The sequence below is a fragment of the Melozone crissalis genome, unplaced genomic scaffold (genome assembly GCF_028551555.1).
Source record: "Melozone crissalis strain CALT ecotype California unplaced genomic scaffold, PUWL_Pcris_2 ptg000002l_1, whole genome shotgun sequence".
Classification (NCBI taxonomy): Eukaryota; Metazoa; Chordata; class Aves; order Passeriformes; family Passerellidae; genus Melozone; species Melozone crissalis.
This window is the reverse complement of record NW_026535780.1, coordinates 2,343,327-2,364,327: the sequence shown is the minus strand read 5'-3', so window position 1 is coordinate 2,364,327 and position 21,001 is coordinate 2,343,327. Positions and strand designations below refer to the sequence as shown.

The window sequence follows — 21,001 nt, the reverse complement described above, 5'->3', positions numbered from 1 at the left end:
TTTTGTCAGGATCTTTTGAACTTCTCTTCCACTGTTGCCAGCATGCTCTCACTCCTCGTAGTGCCTTTGCAAAGAGGTTTTATTAGAATTTTCCCCTGTCATATCCCATTCTCACCTATTTGTTGCCACTATTTGTTACCAATTAACCCTCTACACCATGGTGGTTTTCAGGACCTGCCAAAGTGAACTGCCTGCTGTTGGAAATCTTTGAGCTCTGTGTCTCTGCCAGAGATATTGTAAAGAAGAAGAAACTGTGCCTGTATTTTCTCCCAAAGCAGCAGTAACAAAAACAGCTGCTTAATGGCATTGTTAGATATTCTATTTTCCATGAGGAGGGCAAAGGAAACTGTATCCATGATGTGAGTGAAGAAATAGAAAATAAATCTTTACTTGCAGTTGCAGTCAATGGCTCATTGTCCAAATGGGGATTGGTAAGAAGTTGTGTCCACGTGGAGCCAGCATGATTTAATATCATTATAAATGACACAGACACCAGGACTGAGGGCAGCCTTCTGCAGGGTTGTGAAGGATACACTAGAAGGAAAGGATGCTGGGCAGGGAGACTTTGACAGGCCTGGGAAATGTGAATTGTGTGAAGCTGAACAAGGCCAAGAGCAAAGTCCTGCACCCCATGAGCAGTTCCTGCCCTGGGCAAAACACTCGACTTGGGTTACCAATGAAATCAGAGTAAGATGATGAGAAATAAACCCAAATGTTAAAACACCTTCCCCCCACTCCTCCCTGAGTTTGACTTCTCAGTCTTTCTGCCTGCTCCCCCTCAGTGGGGCAGAGGGACAGGGAATGGGCCTTGCAGTCACTTCCTCACCCATCTTTGCTGATCCTTCTTCCTCAGGAGAAGGTCTCCTCACATTCCTCCCCTGCTGCATTGTGGGGTCCCTTCCACATGAGAGTTTTCCAGGAACTTCCCCAGTGTGAGTCCTTCCTATGGGCTGCACTTCTTCACAAACTGCTCCAGCGTGGTCCCTTCCAAGGGGGCAATCCTTCAGGATCACGCTGAGCCCTTCTGGGCTGCTTGTGGGGCCAACCAAACCTGCTCCAGTGTGGGTTCCTCTCTCTGCAGGGTCACAGGACAATCAAACCTGCTCCAGTGTGGGCTCTTCTCTCTGCAGGGTCACAGGATCACCAAACCTGCTCCAGCATGGGCTCCTCTCTCTGCAGGGTCACAGGTCCTGCCAGGAGCCCCCAAGAGCTGCAGGGGCTTGGCTGCCTCTCCAAGGGGTGCAGGGAAATCTCTGCTCAGCTCCTGGAGCAGCTCCTGCCTCTCCTTCTGCTCTGACCTGGCTGTCTGCAGGATGTTCTCACACATTCTCACTCCTCTGGGTGCTGCTGGGGTTCCACTGCTCAGCCTGGAGGAGAGGGCTCTGCACAGACCTCATTGCACCATCTCAATTAACGAAGGGAGCTTATAAGACAGAGATTCTTTTCACTGGGGCGTGTAGTGACAGGAGAAGAGGCAATTGCTTTAAACTAAGAGAGGGGAGATTTATATTGGACAAAAGGAAGTAAGTTGTTGATAGTGATGGTGGGGAGGCCCTGGCACAGGCTGCTCAGAGAAGCTGTGGCTGCCCCATTCCTAGAGGTGTTCAAAGCCAGGTTGAGACAGGGCTTGGAAAAACCCGGTTTAGAGGAAGATCCCTGTGGCAGGGACTTGGACTACACAATTCTTGAAGGTCCTTGCCAAACCAAACCATTTTCTAATTCTATGATTTGCCGTGAATATATTGTTTTATAATGACCTCGTGAATAGTTTGTATTTTTTTAACAACATTTACCATTATAACCAAATCTCTAATGCACAACACCCCATCTTTGTTGCCACTTGATTTCCTCCTTTCTTGAAGCCAGGCAACCTCTGTAGTTTCAGCAGAGAAATTCTTTACCTGGGTCATCAGTGCCAAATGATCTGCTGTGTGAGCTGGCCCAGGGAAAGCTCAATCATACTAATGAGGTAATCACTGAGCTGCTAATGAATGGGATTAGTGACTGGGCAAGGATTGTTTGTCCTGGATCCCTTGTTCAAATGCAGCTCAAAGCTCTCAAAATATTTGCTTGCAATCAGCCACGAGCTGGGTTCGTTTCAACTCTCACTAACTAGATGAAAATTATTTTCATCTCTGCAGGATTTGCCAAATGTACTGATGGAGGCAATCTGCAGTTTGTGGTGGAGAGAAAAGGGGAGTTCTAGTTCAGAAGTAAACTCTCTGTGGTAAGGTAAAGCCATAGGTGTCATAATTTTTAATTTCATGCCAGCACGAAGCTCGGCTGGAGAAAAAGAAGAGTGTCACTCTGTTCATTAGCTTTTCTTAATAGCAATTAATGAATATTTAATGTAACATATACCAATCCAGTTAGGTAGATTTTATAAATCTAAAGAAAAGCCACCAGAAACTGTGACTTGTGTTTCTTCTCCAAACCTGACTGTGCTGATTTAAGAAGTTTCACAGTTTTGACCCTGAGTGAGCTTAAGCACCTGCAAATGCTCTCTGAGCATTTTCTGTGCTCAGCCTTTACTGATGAAAGACTGTGTCAGCTCTTTGGAAAGGGAGCATGTAACTGATATCAGTGCAGGTGATAATCCAGTTTAATATTTGTTATTCATTTCTAAAACTCCATGGTACCCAAACCCCCATCACATACAGAGGTAACATTTTTTTTTTTCCTTTTTTTCCTTTTTCTGGTAAGAAATATTTTTAAAAATCAAAAGATTTTGCTTTACCTAAAGAGTAAAAAATATATAATTTTGTTAAATTCTCTTTAATAATTCCTATGGTGTTTTAATTAAAACCATTTTTGAAATGCTTTATTTACTGGAGGAAAACTGCATTTATAACACACGACACATTTAAAGATGAATTTCAATGGCATTTTCAATCATGTTGTCAGTAGAAAACATTATGGATGAAAATGGAACAAACTCACAAACGCTGGTTGCATTGAAACCTATTAAATGAAGTCTGGAGCAAGATTTGGCATTTTTCATGAGATATCTTTCTTGGTTTTTTTTAAAGGCCACCAAAAAATCATAACATAATGTTTTGTTTATTTGTCCTGCTCTTTCAGTGAGGTTTCTCATGAATAAATATGGTGTTCTGTGCATACAGTGGGATCAAATAAGCATCTAATTGATGTGTTGTAAACGGCACATGAAATTGTGGAAGTGCTTAGCTCAGATCCAGCAGAGCAAATTCTAAAGCAGCAGTGCACAGCAGGGGAATCTGAGCTAAATTAATTTTTAAACATACAAAAAGAGTAACAAAATAAAAATAATAATAATAAAAAAAAAAGAACCAGACAAACATCTTGACTTTCACGGTTTTAAATGAGCAGAATTGGAGATCAGGAGCATGTTAAAAACACAAACAACAGAGATGAATTAACAGCTACTTGTCTTACAGCACATTGTATAGCAAATCTGGAGGCAAAGAAATTGAATTCCCCAGATACAGGGGGCACAATTAAAATCTGTAACATAAGGTAAAACATGCCTGTGATGAAAGGGGAAAAAATAGCCAAAATTATTCACAATGATACCAACACACAGTATAAAACTTGGCTTTTCCTTCATACAATTAGTGCTTGTTGGTTATAGCAGGATTAACATGACGTGATCAGAAATGCAGACACGGACGTGGGGCCTGAATGCGCAGTGCCTTGAGAATCCATTCCAGGGTGACCACAGGCTCTGTAAAACCAAGAAAAACTGGTGAGTATTCACAGGACCCCCAGAGAATTTCAGGTGCAGAGGTGTCACTGGTGGAAGGGTGGCTGCTCCCAAAAGGCACAGACAGCAACAAAGCAGATCAAGCTCAGGAAAATGTATTTTCACTGATTCCAGGCTAAGGTAATTGTGGAGGTGGAAGGGATGAGACGATTAGGACAGATTATCCGCAAAGGTTGTGGGCTCCTCATCTCTGGAAATGTTCAAAACCAAGTTGGAAGGGGCTGTGAATAACCAGGAAGGACTCCCTGCCCATGGCAGAGAGGTTGGAATGAGATCATCTTTAAGGTCCCTTCCAACCCAAACTTTTCCATGGCTCTATGTCTCAGAATACAGAAAACACAAATTCATCAAGAAAATACAGCATTTAACCTCCTGTAGCAAGGAAAAAAGTAAATTTTGTGTTCCCTTCAATGCCAGCAGTTCCCATGCCTGGAGAAAAGCGCATTTAGTTTTAAAAATATAATTTTCTGCAAAATGGACAAAGAATAGAAGACAGAGCATGGCACTGGTGCACTTTGCTGGACAGAATAGAGCTGGGAAATTGTATTGTTTCCCATTTTTCCATGCCATGAAAAAACTAAAACCTTAGGCACTTCCTCTGACTAGGAACAACTCATTATAACTTGTAGATGTGTAATTAGAGATCAAAAACATGTAGATCTAAACCATAAAATGTTTACACTATTCATGTAGACAAGTTAATGGAATTTAAAAAGGGGCACTTTTTGATCAAAGAGTCTGTTTCTCTCCAATTACTGTAAAAGAAACTTCCTGAGAAAGACATCAGCAGTAGGATAGCACCTCCAAGATCAGCACTTTGCACTTCTGAGGTTACACAGATTGTATTTTTGCACTCACCACCTATGAAACAGCCCTGAGTGTTTGTAGGAAGCACCACTTTGAAATATATCAGCAAGCTTTTGTGGTGTTTGTGTTTATTCTACCTCTGCTTCCTCAGTGACTGTGTTTGTGTACATATGCCGTCTAAGAAAATCAGGTTAAACTTGTTATCCAGGGTGAGGATAGGAATGAAAAACTGGATTGTCATTATTATTAGTGAAGGCATGACTGATAACAACTTCTTTTCTTTTTTCTAGTTCTTTTTGATACAGGTGAAAGCCTCAGAAACACTGTTTTAATTATGCTTTACTGCAAACCAACAAGGTTTTAAAATAGACCATGATCAGACAGAAAGCACCCAAATACAGACACAAACATATTTTCATTTATGCTAATTTTTAAACTGCTCATTATAAGATTGTTCAGATAATAATTTTGAAACCAGATGTCCATTATGTGCTGTGCTGCAGATACAAAGCAGAGATGAGGGTTCCTGCATTGTATTCACATAAACACCTCAAAGAGGCAATAGAAACACTCTAATGGAAGGGTACCCTTCTGAAGATGACATTCATCCCAGCTAATTTAAGGTCTAAGCACCTCCATCTGAGTAGAATGACTCCCAGGCTCCAGGCTCCTATTACAGTAATTACAGATCTAATCAATACAGCCAAAGATTTTTAGGGTTTTTAGGGTGGGGATCATTTGAATAAAGTAATCAACTCCATATTGACCTAAATTTCACTGGCTGGTATTGACTCACATTAACTGCAAAGGGATCTTCAGGATGACTTTCCCAGATGCAGAGAGGTTCACTGTTGACATCTAAATTTAGATGCACAGATTCAGCAGCCAAAGTCCTTTTAATGTCACAAGAGGAGTTGCTCAAGTCACTCACACAAATAAAAAAGCATCTCTGGAAAGGGGATGCATGCTACTAATCATTCATTCTTTCCTTCCACTTGGGAACTATTCTCACTTTTCTGTTTATTTCATATTTCCCAGCACTTTTTAAAGAGGAAAGGCTCTAAGGTGAACCTTGAAGGTCTCTTCCAACCTAAACCATTTTATGGCATTATAGAATTCTATAATATTTCTGCAGGTGCCAGTCTACAACATTCAGCACCTGTTCAAGTTACAGAATCACAGAAATTCACAGATTCTGGAGATGAAGCAGGGTGAGCAGGGCTGTGCCCAGTCAGATTTTGAATAGCTCCAAAGCTGGAGGCTCCACAACTCTCAGCAACCCATTTCCCCATTTGGTCAATCTTATATTAAAAAAAAAAAAAAAAAAGTGTTCTCATTTGCTCAAAATATTTTTTCATTTTTTTCAGGTTGTGATCACTGCCTTTTGACCTAACAGCAGAAACCACTGAGAAGAGCCAGCTTTTACCTTCTTTATCCCCCTGCCTCAGGTATTTATAGTTGGGAAAGGTCCTCCAGAGCCTTTCCTTCCCCAGGCTGCAATCCCAGCTCTCTCAGCCTCTCCTCACATGTCAGAGAGGTCCTGTGCAGGCACACACATGCCTGTGTCCAGGAGAAAAAGAACACAGATCCTCTGGAGCTTGGACAGAATTCTCCAAGCACTGGGATGAAGATGGGTTGGATATGAAACCAAACCCTATGTCCAGCACAGACCCATTGCTCTTAGCAGGCTCTGCAGCTGCTGGAGATTCTGAATTTTGATTTGCAGGCAGGGAAAATATTTATTTAAATATAAATATTTAAATGCAAAAGCCATTTGGATAAGAAATAGGTAATCTACAGGCTTGGAGTGCAACAAGAGAGATTCTCCAGACACAAACTGGCTAAAAGATATTGTGGGCCAAAAACCCAACAGACTTCAGATACCTTTCAGGTTTGCTTGATATGAATTGAATATGAATTTAGGTTACTGAGAGAGAGTAATCTTAGGTTTTGATTAAAATTTTTTTTTTTTACTTTTTGGGTAGTAATAATTATGCTGACTTTAGCAATTCTACTCATGGACCACACAGTCTTATCTTAGTTGCTGTACAAACAGAGAACTAAATAACAATCTTTGGAAAGAAATAAATTAAAATTATGCTGGAATATATCCTAGGTTTTCTTTAATGTCTTGGGAACTTTACTGGTATAAACGCGTCTGACTTGAGGCTTTGTCTGTCTTTATTTCTGTGATTATTTTTATAACCATTAAGAGGAAACAGATAAATTTATCTTGATTTTTTTTCATACATAAAGAGAGAGGGCAAATAAAGAAAGGAGACCCTGCTGCCATCAGGGTGCTAAAATTATGCTTCTATAAGCTGACAGATCTCTTTACTGAGAAGTGTAAAAGCAGCCTGTAAACAGCTGCAACAAGAACCTGAGGTAAGGATCCATCCCTCCAACTCTCCTTAGCTCAGAGAAGAATCTTTCCCCTCTTTGAGGTTTTCAGTGTAGACTCTGCTCATTTATTTAGTCTGGGCTGTTCTGGCTGTGAATTAAAGAGGTGGTCTCATGGGAAGATAAATTATTCAAAGTAATAAATAATAATTTGTCCCTACCTGCTGTTGTTCCAATTCAAGTGAGATCTCTGTCTGGGCAAATATGAGGATGTGTATAACACTGTGTAAATAAGCTGTGATAATACAACCTTTGACATTTGCAAATTTACATGGATTTAGAACTTTCTTATAGATACAAATCTCAAAGGACTTCTCTGTTGGAGAAGGCTCATCAAGACAAATCATAGTCCATTATTAATAGTAGGCGACAATTATATATGCAGAACTTTTGGGTGGTTGAATGTTTCTTTAAAAGTGTGAAATAATGACAATCATTGGAAGCTGATTGAGATGACTGAAGGTGGCCCATGAAATTACCAAGTGGAATTCTGCCTCAGTGAAAGGGCAGAGATGACCCAAATCTCAATAAAGTCCATGCAAACACTCTCACTGACTTTATCCAGCCCATAGGAAAGGTCTTGCAGCTGCTCTGCAAAGTCATAGAATGAACAGATGGATTTTGGTGGTGAGCACTGAAAACATGGACATGGAAACATCTCTTCAGAGTTATTTAAAGGCCCTTCCCAACGTGTCAAACTCGGCAGGGAGGGAGCCTGTGCCAGTGCTGGACCCTCAGCACAGGCATCTTGAAAGACAGAAAACCCACAGAAAGGAAATGTTAAGTCCTTGACTTCAGCTTGCCATTCTTTTGTTTAATTCAGTTTTGTTTCTTCTTATTTAGATTTTGATTTTCAGTGTTCTGGTGAACCTGTTTCCAAGGCACTACTGTCTTGATATTTTCAAACTGAAACTTTCCCATATGCATAATTTACACTAATTAAATCCATGTCAAAACTTTATCTGCTTTCATCTGAAACTGCTGCATACTTTATAGTTTCAGATGCACATTGCAAAGTAGCTTCCAAATATCTCAAAGCTGAAATCCTGTGACATCATCTCATTCATGATGTGAATATAGAACCTAAATTAATCTGTGAGGCTGACAGTGGAGACAGCATCTTATAACATGAGGATCTAAATTGTCTATTTCTGAAACCCCTAAGAGAGTATTAAAGGGAAACCAGGAAATCTATAGTTGTTTACATTTTTCTGGCTCTAGTTCCTTGTAGCTGCTAATATTCTGATTTTCATTTCCTGACAATATGGTAAATATACTTTGCTTCTGTGTTTAGGATTCAACAGATCACCAGCTTTGGACATCACCATCAAATTTATCCTAAGTCAGATAACCTTTCTCTGCAGTTGGGGTGCAATTCATGGCTTAACTCATTTGAAACTAATCTCTTCCATCTGTGGTGGCAGGCAATGGCTTCTGAAAACCCTTCCTGATCACTCTGATTAAGGTTTCAAAATGGGCTTGATACAAAAATTTTATTTTATACATAAATTTTAATGATGCATTTTCAGGATAGAAAATAAAGAAAATACAAGGAAAGGAAGAAAAAGGTCACAATACTAAGAAAGCCTGTGATGTTTCCTGCCTCTTTGAAGCTGAAGTTAATCAGATAGCAGATTAGTCTGAGAATTACATTTCTGACATTGTAAACCTTCCATGCCTTTAGCTGGGCCTTTTTACAAGTGTAGTACACAATGATGAGATTTTGCCTTCAGTAAAGACTGTTGTTTCATCAGTTAAAGTTCATCTCTTTAAAGAATCCTTCCCACTAATTTTCTAGGGAAGCAAATGATGTCCACTTCTCATTGCAGAATTTCTTCAGTGCACGACTGCCCACAGCAGGAAAGCTGCTGCTCTTATTCAGCCACTCTGGTCATTTCTGCTTATTCTGGAGTTCTAACAGCAGCTTCTTAAAATAGGACAGGCCTAATAACCCAAGAGTCTTCTGTCAGAAAAAAAATGAGATGGCAGGGTGATGATATACCCCGTGCAATATGGCATAATATTCACTCACACTTTTATTTCCCCTGTGCTTTCTCTTAATTGCATCAATGGTTCCCAGAAGCCACCTTTGATTCAACTTCACTGAAATAATTTCTTTTTCTGCTTAGAAAGATGGCCCAGTAGAAATCCAGGCCCTTTGTAAGTCTAGAGTATTTTTGGCCCTGATGTGAAGTTCTTCAAATTTGGCAGCTGCAACTCATTGTTAAAATAGGAGTTCTGGATAAAGATATTAAAGATATTAATGCAAGTGCATGAGTATCTGTCAGGGACCACCACAAGAGCATAGGTGTGTTTTATGGAGAGTATGGGTTAACCCTAAGGCAAAACTAAACCAAGGAATTAGATGATACTGGGAAAAAACCAAAACAAAACAAAACAAAACCCCACCCACACATCCCAAGCCCACAGTCCAGGCACTGTTTGGTGTCCAAGAAGGGTGTTGTCTATCCAAATCAGTTCCTTGGGATTCACTACACTAAAGGAAATCCCAAATCTTTTCCATCTTCATGTTTAGTCATGTTCCCAGTGGGAATTTACCCCTGTGCATTTCAGTCTGACCCCTAAAGAATTGTTTTAGCAGTACACTGTACATGGCAAAGCTTTTGAGAAACATGCAACTGGTATTCATATCAACATGCAAAGAAGGTCTGCAGCAGCTCAGAATTTGCACCTGGGAGGCAAAGCTGCAGAAGATGACATAATAATGGCCAGGGATACAATGGGTGATATCACATTTCAGAAGTGAATATTGCTAGCTGAACTTCGGGGATCATGAGAAAATTCATTTCACAGAGGTGGAATGCCCAGAGCCTGGGAGGTGACACGTAATGAATTAGAGTAATTTTGCCCAACCTGTTAAAAACAAATGCTGTTATAGAAGTAGCAGGGCCATTTGCATAAAGATTTTTAAATTACCTGGTGTTGAATATGTGAAACATCAGGTAATGACATTGCAAACTCAGCTCTGATTAAATGGCAAGTGAAGAGCGAATCTCAGCAGCATTGTCTTATCACATTAAAACAAGGGGAAAATCTATTTATGAGTGAGCTGACCTCATTTTTTCTCTCATAGCCCGCTGTGCGTGGCAGAGTTCGGGATGATTGAAAAGTCATTGCATAGTTCTTTAACATGACAATGTTTAATACAAGAAAAAGCTCTTTTTCAACCTCCAGCAACCTTTTTTTTTTTGAGTGATGGACCTGGTATAAGTCCCAAATGAATTTTTTGAGGTTGTGTGAGGTTTAAAATTTGGGTTCTAACAAGTTCTCCCAGAAAGTTCTGACAGGAAACCTCAGGAGCTACTGAAGCACAAACTTCATTCCTGTACCATAGTAAGTCAGGAAAGAGAAAGAATCAAACCCACCTAATAATTAGGCCTTGCTTCTTCTCAAAGTCACAAGTCACAGGAGATGCTTCCTCCAAAGAAATGTGTACTCATTTTCTCTTAATATTACTTTTCTTGTAGAAGCATTGTCACCCTGTTTAGCCTGGAGGAAAAGGGGTGACCTTATTGCTTTCTACAACTACCTTAAAGGAAATAATAGTGAGGTGGGTGTCAGTCTCTTCTCCCAGGTAACAAAAGACAGGAGAAGAGGAAACGGTCTCAAGTTGTGCCAGAGAAGATTTAGAATTGATATTAAGAGGATTTCTTTCATGGAAATGGTTGTATAGCAATGGAGCAGGCTGTCCATGGAAGTGGTAGAGTCGCCATCCCTGGAAGTGGAAAAAAATGTGTGGATATGCACCTGAGGATTGGTTCAGTGGTGAACTTGGTGGTGCTGGTGATAGGTGGACAGTTCAATTCAATGACCTTAGAGGTCCTTTGGAACCACAACAATTCTATGATTCTATTTCTCAAACAAACCCCACCCTTGTAATTTGGGAATTCCTTCACAACATTCCAAATAACAAACTAAATAAATTTATGTGAAATCATCTTTTTCTGAGGGATGAAACTCAGAAGAGTGAGGCTCAAGTTACAGAGGAGGGCTACGACTTTATTTTGTTGCCTTGACAAGAAGGTTAAAATTTCCAGCAATGTGTGATCTAAATCTAAATGACTGAATGACCAAAAAAATACCATTGGTTGTTCTTCATCCCTGGGTTCACTTTGCAATTTAAGCTGCAGTAACTTTGCTTATTTGCAAGAAGGTTCTGTGAAAGAGGCCACATCTCCTCTGGTGTGAGCAGCCACTGCGTCTCCCTAGCAGGACAGGGCTCCCTGACTCACATTTGGCAACTCCTGCGGTGTGGAGGGAGGAAGGACAGAGAAAAGCAGCTTCATGAATATGTGGAATTATTCTGGGAAGCACTCAGGATAATGTAAAAACCAGAGACATAAAACACTGGCCAGCTGAGACACTAAGAGAGATTAGATAGCAGACCTGGCAACTCATCCATTTGCACCAGTGTGGCAAATTTTGTGGGTTTTTTGGGAACAAGCAGAGTTACTGGCATTTGACTTTCATCTTGGATTAAGCGTCAGGAGGAAAAATGCTGACTTATGTTAAAATGTGTCTGGTTGCAGGACAGATTCAAGGAGATGGATGCTTAAGCACTGGAGCCCACAGTCAAGGCTGCCAAGGATGCAAATCTCTCAGTGCCCATCCAGTGCCTCGTTACTGTCCCACCATCCCTGAGAACCTGCCACGGGGAAATACCAGGCTTTCACCTTGCAGCTGCTTTTAACTACAGAGCAAGCAAATCACAGCTGTAAAAGGTGACAGAAACCCTTAAATTCTCATTCACGTGTTACTGGAAATAAACCTTAAAAAAGCCCACAGAAGACACACAAAATGGTTGGCATTAAACTATTCCAGCTAAGGGAGCAGGAGCTGTATGCTCCAGTTCTGCTGAAAGGGAGCTGGTGGCAGAATAATGTGGTTTGTGCAGAACTAGGGAAAATGAGAGCTGAAAATATTCCCTATCAGGAAGGAAAAACACACTTGCATAGCAAGAGTTGCTGTCTCACACACTGATGGGTGTTTTCAGAGTAGCAGCAATGCATATTTAAACACAAGAAGTACCTTCCTCAGATAATTTTTTTAAAGACTATTTAACTATGAAGGAAACAAAACTGGTTTTAGTCAATGAGGACAGAGATGGAATGGACAAAACTCTTAACACTGGAAATAGAACTGCAACTTATAACGTTTTCATTAAGAACAGCACTGGAAATAAATTGCTGCATAGAGAGCTAATTAAAAAAGAACTAATAAATTCTCTAGATGTAAATATAATGCATTTTTTTCATCCATCTGGGCTCTAGCTGTTGTTAACTCTGGGTGATGCTGGTTTTACATGCATATGCTGGTGTTATTCCTACAGATGGAGCCAGGGCTGAGGCACAGGATGGAGGGAAGCTTCACATGTTTGCTTTGCTTACACTCTAGCAGTCAGCACTGGATTAATGCAAACCCTAATCCCATCAGAAAAGAGATATTTTAGTAGACACCAGGGAGACACTAATGCAGTTGATCCCTGCTTCTGGCAGGAAAATGCACACATGTCAGGGATTTCACTCTGATATTTGTAGATAACCTTGGTAAATCTTTTGGACACCTCCTCATTTGGACCTTAGTGGGCTGTTCATAAATAAGGGTGAAAACAGCTGAGTTTACTTTCCTTTTGATTTCTTCCACCATTCTTCCAGTGTGGGTGGGTGAAATATCCTGCCTAGTGGATGTTTATTCCCTTTTCTACTGCTCCAGATTAGTTAATATGGAATATTATGGATGAGATTCTTTGCATTCAAATTCAAATGTTCCAGATCAACACAAATCACTCTCATTTCTCTTTAGAGAGGACAATCTGGCTCAACTTTAATGAATCCATTCATTAGCTGAAAAAAAAAATTATGCCTTAGCCTGAAAGGGAACATCAAGTAACAAGTTCAGGTTTAGTTGTCTAAACTTCAGTGACACTAATATAATCTTTCTTTTTTTAAAATATTCTAATTCTGGATCAAATATTTCTGTACTACCTTATTCTGTTCACAGGTTTTTATGGTTTACCTTGTATATTTTTTCTATAAACAAATCTTCAGTGACCAGATAAATGAGTGTTGCAACCACTAGGATCAGAAAGAAGCCTTAATTCATAATGTGCCTTGTACATCCTTCCTTCCTTCCTTCCTTCCTTCCTTCCTTCCTTCCTTCCTTCCTTCCTTCCTTCCTTCCTTCCTTCCTTCCTTCCTTCCTTCCTTCCTCCCTCCTTTCTTTTTTTTAATGTACAAAGAGTTCCCATTTTCATATGGAATCCAGAGTATCTTCATTTTCTTGGGTAGCATTACTGGAAATAAGGATAAGTATCAACTCTCATGTTAGATCTTACTGAGACCCGTCTAAATAAAGCCTTATAAACTCTTCAGTTACTGCATGGATACAACTCCCATCTTGTTTTCCCCATAATATTCTTTGTGTACAGAAAAGCAATCCTATCCTCCATTATGTATGCTCTCCTACCATACTCACCAAAAATGAATAAAATAAAACGTACAGGTTGAAAGGAAGAATAGAAAAATATTTCAAAGAAAGATCTCTGAGTTACTGAGCAAGGAACACTGTCAGAACTCCCTGAGTAGGAAATAATCAGAAGCTTGGACAGTGCCCAGGGAATGTTTTATGTACATCATTTGTTATTACTCTTCCTTGAGTGCCTGTTCATGGGTACTGCTGGAGACAATGAAGGGGTGAAATATTATTTTGTGCTGGCCAGGCTGGGTGTCCTAAAATCCCCAAAATCAGCTGTGTCAGATTTATCAGGGTGCTGCATCCATTTAACTCCTCCCTGTTTATTATCACTGCTGGGAAGACCAGCACTAAAGGGATTATGCAGAGTTCTAGAAGTGTCTCCATTTTCTTTTGGAAAGAAACAGGATTTTGTTGGGGAGGGAAGACAATCATGAGTAATCACTGAAGAGTCAGCTATACATTATATATTCTGCATCGTGCCTCTGGTTCCATTTCTGGGAGCAGAAATGATTAAGATTTTACCTACTCCTTAGCTTGTAGTGCTATAAGGGATTAAGAGAGAAAAGAGGGGAGATGAAGTATTTAAGGGCTCCAGTAGACAGAGAGAAAGCATTTAGGTATCAAAAAGCCTTTTTACAGCTCAAGTCTATTAGACAAGAGGCAAAGGAACAAAATAAAAGGGATCAGTTTTAACAGATCTGGTGTACTACAGTGACTGAGGTGCTTAACATAAAAGTGAAGAACTAGTGTAGACACAATACAAGATAGGAAATTCCAGGGAGTTACTGTGATTCCATGGAATGGATAGAAATTTCTGAGTTTTCTTTATGTCTCTGGAGTTTGAAAAGCAGAATAATTTTGGTAGTTGATGCCCAGCCTTCTCTGTCCAGCACAACCAAGATCTCCAAGACAATGGTATTTAGCAATGAATTTTGGGACTTCCCATGGACTTTTTCAGAGGGCTTTTACTGCACATCATGTTTTACAGGTCTGAACAAAAGCCTACACCTCACATGCACCAAGCAAGTGGAGATCCTTTCCCCTCAGATACTGAACTGTCACAGACATCTTTTATGAAGAATCCTTTCCTTAGGATTTTTCCTCCTGAGAAGCTGAGAGGCCTCAGGAACAAAATGAAAGCAATGGTTATGTGCTGTTGTGGAATGCAACAGGTGCATCTGTGATTGGTCTCATAGATTAATGGCCAATCACAGTCAGCTGGCTTGGACTCTCTGTCCAAGACAGAAACTTTTATCATTCTTTCTTATTCTATTCTTAGCTAGCCTTCTGATGAAATTATTCCTTCTATTCTTTTAGTATAATTTTAATTTAATATATATAATAAAATAATAAATCAAGCCTTCTGAAACATGGAGTCAGATCCTCGTCTCTTCCCTCATCCTCAGACCCCTGTGCACATGGTCACATTGAACTTTCCTCTTAACAAGAATAACAGCAACACTGAAAACCCAAGCAAACAATCAAACTAAAAAATCAAAGGCATAATATTTATTGGTCTTCACCTGCAGCTGGCAGCAGCTGGAAGAATCAGAATAAACTCAAAGTTGCCAACACCTTGCCAAGTGTTTCTTTAGATGTCTTTTGCCTTCTCTTCACTGGGTTCCTAGTTAGGAATTCCTTCTTTGGAGGTGGCAGATTCCTCCAGCACCACACCCCAGCCCATCACTGGAAGTGACACCTCAAACACACAATTCCTCTCTGTATTTCCCCCTCAATAAAGCTGTAGTGCAGCTGCACCTGGAAATAAAGAATTCCCTCCTCCTCCTCTGCAGCAGGTGGAGCTCAGAGCACACCCTGGTCTGCAGCAGCAGTGATGAGGTTGGGAAGATTCCTCCACAGTGGGAGGGATCACACACATTTGGGAGACCACTTTGCCTGTTATCCCCAACTCTGAGGATAAAGGAAAAGGAGGGGAACACTCATTGGAACAGGTCAGGCTGTGATTTAGACCAGCTTCATCTTTGTTCTTTGGAGAGGAGTTGTAAATATTTTAAGGGGAAACAGCGATGCTACTTAAAAAGCACTTACCTAATTAAACCTCAAGTGCAGGAATCTTTATTCTGCAGAGCTGTACTCTGTGATGCTCAGCACCTCAGGCTATACCTCAGCCATATGGCACTTTAATAGGCACTAGCAGAGGGAGCCCTTTTTATATTTTAACAGATGGGTGCAAGCTACTGGGGTTGGAGCAGAGGGCAGAATGAAAGAAAATGTAAGGAAAGAGAATAAAGAAAAAGACAAAATTCAAATAATGAATTCTTATTGAACTCTTCCACTTCTGCTTGAAACAGCTTGAGGTCTTGTTTCTTTCCTAGAAGGAGCTTCTGTTGTTTGGACTCAGACTCACTGATCACAAACCATTTCACAGCAGATTTACCGTGTGAGGCTTTGTGCTTGCAGCAGAAATACCACTGCTGATTTCAACAAATACCTGCATGTGTTTAGGAGTAGGATTGAAACTTTTACAGTGTTTCCTCTGCTGTACCTGTGCCCCTGTATATCACAGTCTCAACAAGTTTGGGCTGCATCAGAGAATTACTAGAAGACCTCAGAAGGGAAAGTCAGTGCAGACATGTTGCTGGGGAAACAGGGTAAAGAGAATCCAAGAAAAGAGTCAGAAATGGGACGCCTATTTGAAAATAACTGATTCATTGAAACATTTAGCTTTCAGATAGATCCTGATCTTGTGGCCAAGAAGATCAATGGGATCCCGGGATGCATCAGGAAGAGCATTGCCAGCAGACTGAGGGGGGTGATCCTGCCCCTCTGCTCAGCCCTGGTGAGGCACATCTGGAGTGCCCTGTCCAGCTCTGGGCTCCTCAGGACCAGGGAAGCAATGGAGCTCCTGGAGCAGGTCCAGGGAAGGGTGATGAAGATGATGAAGGGACTGGAGCATCTCTGATAAGGAAAGGCTGAGGGAGCTGGGGCTGTTCAGCCTCAAAAAGAGACAACTGAGAGGAGACCTATTCCCTGTCTGTCCCTGTCTGCAGAGAGAGGTCAGAGAGGACCTAGGCTCTGCTCTGGGGGGCCCACAATGGGACAAGAGGAACAAGCAGGAACTGATCCCACAAAGTTCCACGTGGACATGAGGCAGAACTTCTTCCTTGTCCAGTGACCAAGCCCTGAATAGATTGCCCAGAGAGGGTGTGGGGTCTCCCTCACTGGAGATAGTCCTGGACAACTGTCCAGATATTCCAGAACTGATATCCCCTGTGCTCTGGGATGGCTCTGCTGGAGCAGGGGGGTGACCCCACTGTGATCCCTTCCAGCCTGACCCATTCTGTGGTTCTGTGTGATCTGGAAATGCTATGGGTTTTAACTGCAGCAATTGCATTCAGCAAACAAGACTATCAACCAAAGGGACCACAGGGCTAAAGGATCATTATTCCATTTACATTGAGGTTGCTGCATGGTTTAATGCTTCCCAGATCCATTTGGAAGGCTGCCATTTCATAGCTTTGTTGCCTCACCCAAAACATTGTGTGATTCCTGTCTCACCTTCCTGTCTTTCCTTGACTATACTTCCATAAATACCATTCCCTTCATCCCATGTATTTGTCTCCCACTTCACAGGGTAAGTTTAATTTGTCCTAAAAGTCCTGTGGCAAGTTTTACCCTCTGGGGATTGATTGGGACCCCATTCTAGGGAGCTCTGATGCAGAGTAGCAGCATCATTCCATGTGGCACTGCAGATAATTCTGCCTGCTGATATTCCTGCACCAATTCTGGGACTGCATCACCCAGGGTGAAGCACCTGCAGCAGCTCAGTTTTCCTTCTGCAAGGGTACGAAACATGCAAAGTATTTAATGTGTGCTTTTTATCAAACACTCTGTGTGTTACCTTGTTCTACAAAAACTGTGAATCCATTAAACATATTAAATATTTATTTAATCAGTGATTTTCCTCTATTTGTTCTATCTTCCAGTGTCTATCAGTGTATCATAAAAAACAATGTTCTGTGAATGTGTTCTCAGAGCATTAATTCCTTTATTGAGAAAATCTCTTGTTATTTTAATCCTCCATCTGAATTCCTTATGAAGAAAATGATAATTAATGTAGAGTTTTTATTTTCATTATTATTCATCATTCTCTGCAATAGCTCAGTATTTTAAAAAGGCAGAACCGTATGTTTCCAACAAAGCACAGATTTCATATTGGATTTCTACTGAATTTTAACTGCTAGGAATAATAAATGGAAATGTGTTAAAATGTTTATATGTGTTTCAAATTGTATTTCCCAAGCAATCTGTACATCTGTGTCAGATTTGAATGCCTGCATGAGAAAATTATATCTACTTGTGGCTGTACCATTGGAAGTTTTTTTGATGGGCCTAGAAGGTTATGCCAGCCATGACATCAAATTTTATTCTTAGAACATTATCAATTCTTATATTAAATTTTCCTTTTATTTAACACACTTGAGATTTTGACTGGAATTACCTTGTTTATATGTTTAGAGGTGTTTTTTTTGTTTTTTTGTTTCTTCCTATGTGGCCAGGCCTGTTTTGGTCAGGTTTTACCCAATAATTGAGAAGTAATTCTCATGGATCAGATGTACAAAGGGGTGAGATATTCTAAGTCCAGCACAGGGTTCATGCAGTCAACAACAGAGCTTCAGCGATGCACCTTTTTAATTTTTTTTTTTTTTTTTGGGAAAGGGATTTTTTTTTTAAACATTTCTAGCTAATTCAACACTGTGTAAACTGAAAGGAAGAAGCTCTTCCAAGTTGAAAGTCAGAAAACAGCCATGAACCCTCTGTTAGGAAACTGGAAAGGGTTGCAGCATCTTTGGGAAGTTGGTTGTAAAACTGCTGCAAGCACACTGGGTCTCGTTTTCACATTAGAAACATTTTATGCTTAATGTAATTCAGTTTATGGCCCCAGTGCACTGCAAGAGTGGTGTAAATTGGCGTTAAAGTTAATGAGAATTAGGCCTAGGGAGTCTAATATTTGCTTTCTACAGTGGTTGAAATTACTTCCGTTGTTTTATAGCAATGTTTAAAAGTCAGCACAGAGACATTATAAATAAAAAAATACTTGGGTCACATCCATCCATCCATCCATCCATCCATCCATCCATCCATCCATCCACCCAAGAGAAATGCACTGCAACATTTAATACAGAGCCTAAGCCTTGATTTGTTTACAAGTAGGATTAATTTGGCCTTTTAAATGTAGATGTGGATACAGTAATTTCTATAAATCCATGTCTTTCAATCATTTAAAACTGTCAGCATTTTATTCAAAGGTAAAAGTTTTCATAAGCCTCATTTCACATTTCTTCTGTGAGTAAAAAATGATGCAAAGATAACAATGATAAATGAAAATAGTGTACCATGAATAAGTTTCAAAATGCTGACAGAAAATATTTGCCCTTGCATGAAAGAAATGCTTTGGGAGAACAGAAATAGAGATTTCCTTTACCTTCAAATGTAATAACCTTTTTAATGACTTGGGAGCCATCTGATTGTTTGTTATGAAACTCACTGTTTCTGCTTATGTAGGGATTTTGTTTATTATTATGGTCATATTTGTCTTTCTCTATCCGAAATTGGTTGGTGCCCAAAGGAAAGCAATAAAAAAGAATTCACAAATTTCTGATATTTCATCATTTCATTTATATTTTAGCAAATATTCAGATCTCTGAGGTACTCTCAGAGCTGTGTTTTGCAGTGGTGTTATATTTCTATGAGGCAAGAGAGAAATATCTCAGAAATCCAAGACTATAAATGCATCAAGGCTGTTCTTTTTAGGAGGAAAAATCTGTACGACTACAAAAAAGCAATTGCAATCCATGCAGATACTCTTTGCATTTTCTCACTAAAAATGATATTTTTTTAAAATATATATTCTTTACATAAACCTAAGTTCTCTTGTAGGTTGAAATTTCATAGATATTCATGGTTTGTGTCTCTATGGTATGGAAATACTGTTGAAGAAACTTTTTTTACATAGAATATTTGAATTTGGGATAACTGAAAATGTGAAAAAATATGTCTCATGGGAATCTCTGCAAACCTCATTGACAAAATTATGTGCTCCAGGCTTGAGGTTTCTTCTGGTTAATTAAAAAAGGACACATAGAAATCCTAAATCCAGTAAAGAAAAGGTCAAATTCAAAACATCACATCCAAAATACTTTGAAGTATAGTCAGAAAACCATACAAAGGCTTTAACATAATACTTTAACATAAAACAGGAGTATGTGTTTTGGAAACTCGAGGAATTCTGACTCACTACTCACAGAGTTTGAAATCAAAACACACATAAAGAGAATTTGTAGCTCAGGCTATTTTTTAATTTTTTTTGGGGGTAGTCATTACAGAGGATGTCTTAATAAAGGACTTGAAGATGAATGGGGAAATAGATTTCCTTCTCTTTCCCTATGCAGGGATCGAGAAGGCAGAAATGCCAGGGTACACTTACTGCCTTGAAAAACAAAGGCTGACAATTAACATTTCTGTTTAGAAGCTGGTGTAATTTTCTCCCCTCCAGTATGCACTAATTAGCTCTGGAAATGCAAAACATGTTTGTGTAATTTTGTGGATTCTCATTTTCTAAACTTTGCAATCAGGAGGACAGAAATTCCTATTAATGCCAATCTTTTTGCTTAATGCTTTTCTCTTTGGATTCTTATTTGTTTGTTTGCTTGTTTTGTTTTAAAGGACTGCCAGTGAAAGATCCTCACTTTGTAGAATCTGTTTCCAAATTGAATAGAGGGATTTCCAAACTCTATAAAATCCCACTTCTTAACTTAAAGGAAGAGAGATAAAAGGAGAGTTTGCTGAAGCAAATAATCCCTTGAAAAATTCAGAACCACATGGGCTACCCTCAACATCAGCAGAACATCACATTTCAACATAACCATAAAGGATTCTAGAAAAAAACCCTAAATATTCCATCGCCAGCACACCCATCTCCTCCTGCCATACGCCATTTCCCTTCTCTTATTTAATTTAAAAGTCTTCTACCGCATTTCCTTCTTATCTCATATTTGGGGATGAGACCACAGAAGGGATGGCTTGAAAGTAAAACCTCTGTCACAGGCCCTGGTGTCACATGCTAGCAGTGCCTTTGTGGAGGTGACAGCTCATTTGAAGGGGACAGTCCTGGTTCTGCTACTTTCTCTTGCTTTCTATCTCTGCTCACACTGTGCCATGAAGCCCTGAACCCTTGCAGTTTTTAGCTCGTGGACTCTAAATATGAGCTATGTTCACAGAATACAAGAATCAGAATGGTTTGGGTTGGAAGGGACCTTAAAGATCATCTCATTCCACCCCCGGCCATGGGCAAGGACAGCTTCCACCATCCCAGGGTACTCCAAGCCCTGTCCAGCCTGGCCTTGGACACTTCCAGGGATGGGGCAGCCACAGCTCACCACCCTCTGAATAAAGAATTTTTCCCCTATTTAATCCAAACCCGCTGTCTCTCAATCACAGGCTCTACAATTTGTAGAAACATGTTCTACAAATTATACAAGCCATGTCCAAACATAAACAAAAACTCACTGGGAAGTTGGGCTCTTGACTTATCTC

General features: G+C 40.0%; 1 protein-coding gene across 3 annotated transcripts in view; it reads right to left on the bottom strand.

Annotated features, from left to right (window-relative positions):
- Positions 1 to 2,754: 2,754 nt before the first annotated feature.
- TSNARE1 (t-SNARE domain containing 1) overlaps positions 2,755 to 21,001 on the bottom strand; it is a 470,571-nt gene continuing 452,324 nt past the window's right edge. For all 3 annotated transcript variants that reach the window (XM_054295392.1, XM_054295195.1, XM_054295333.1), the window contains exon 14: positions 2,755 to 3,703. The gene's annotated coding sequence lies outside the window, so the exon portion shown is untranslated. The remainder of the gene's footprint in view (positions 3,704 to 21,001) is intronic.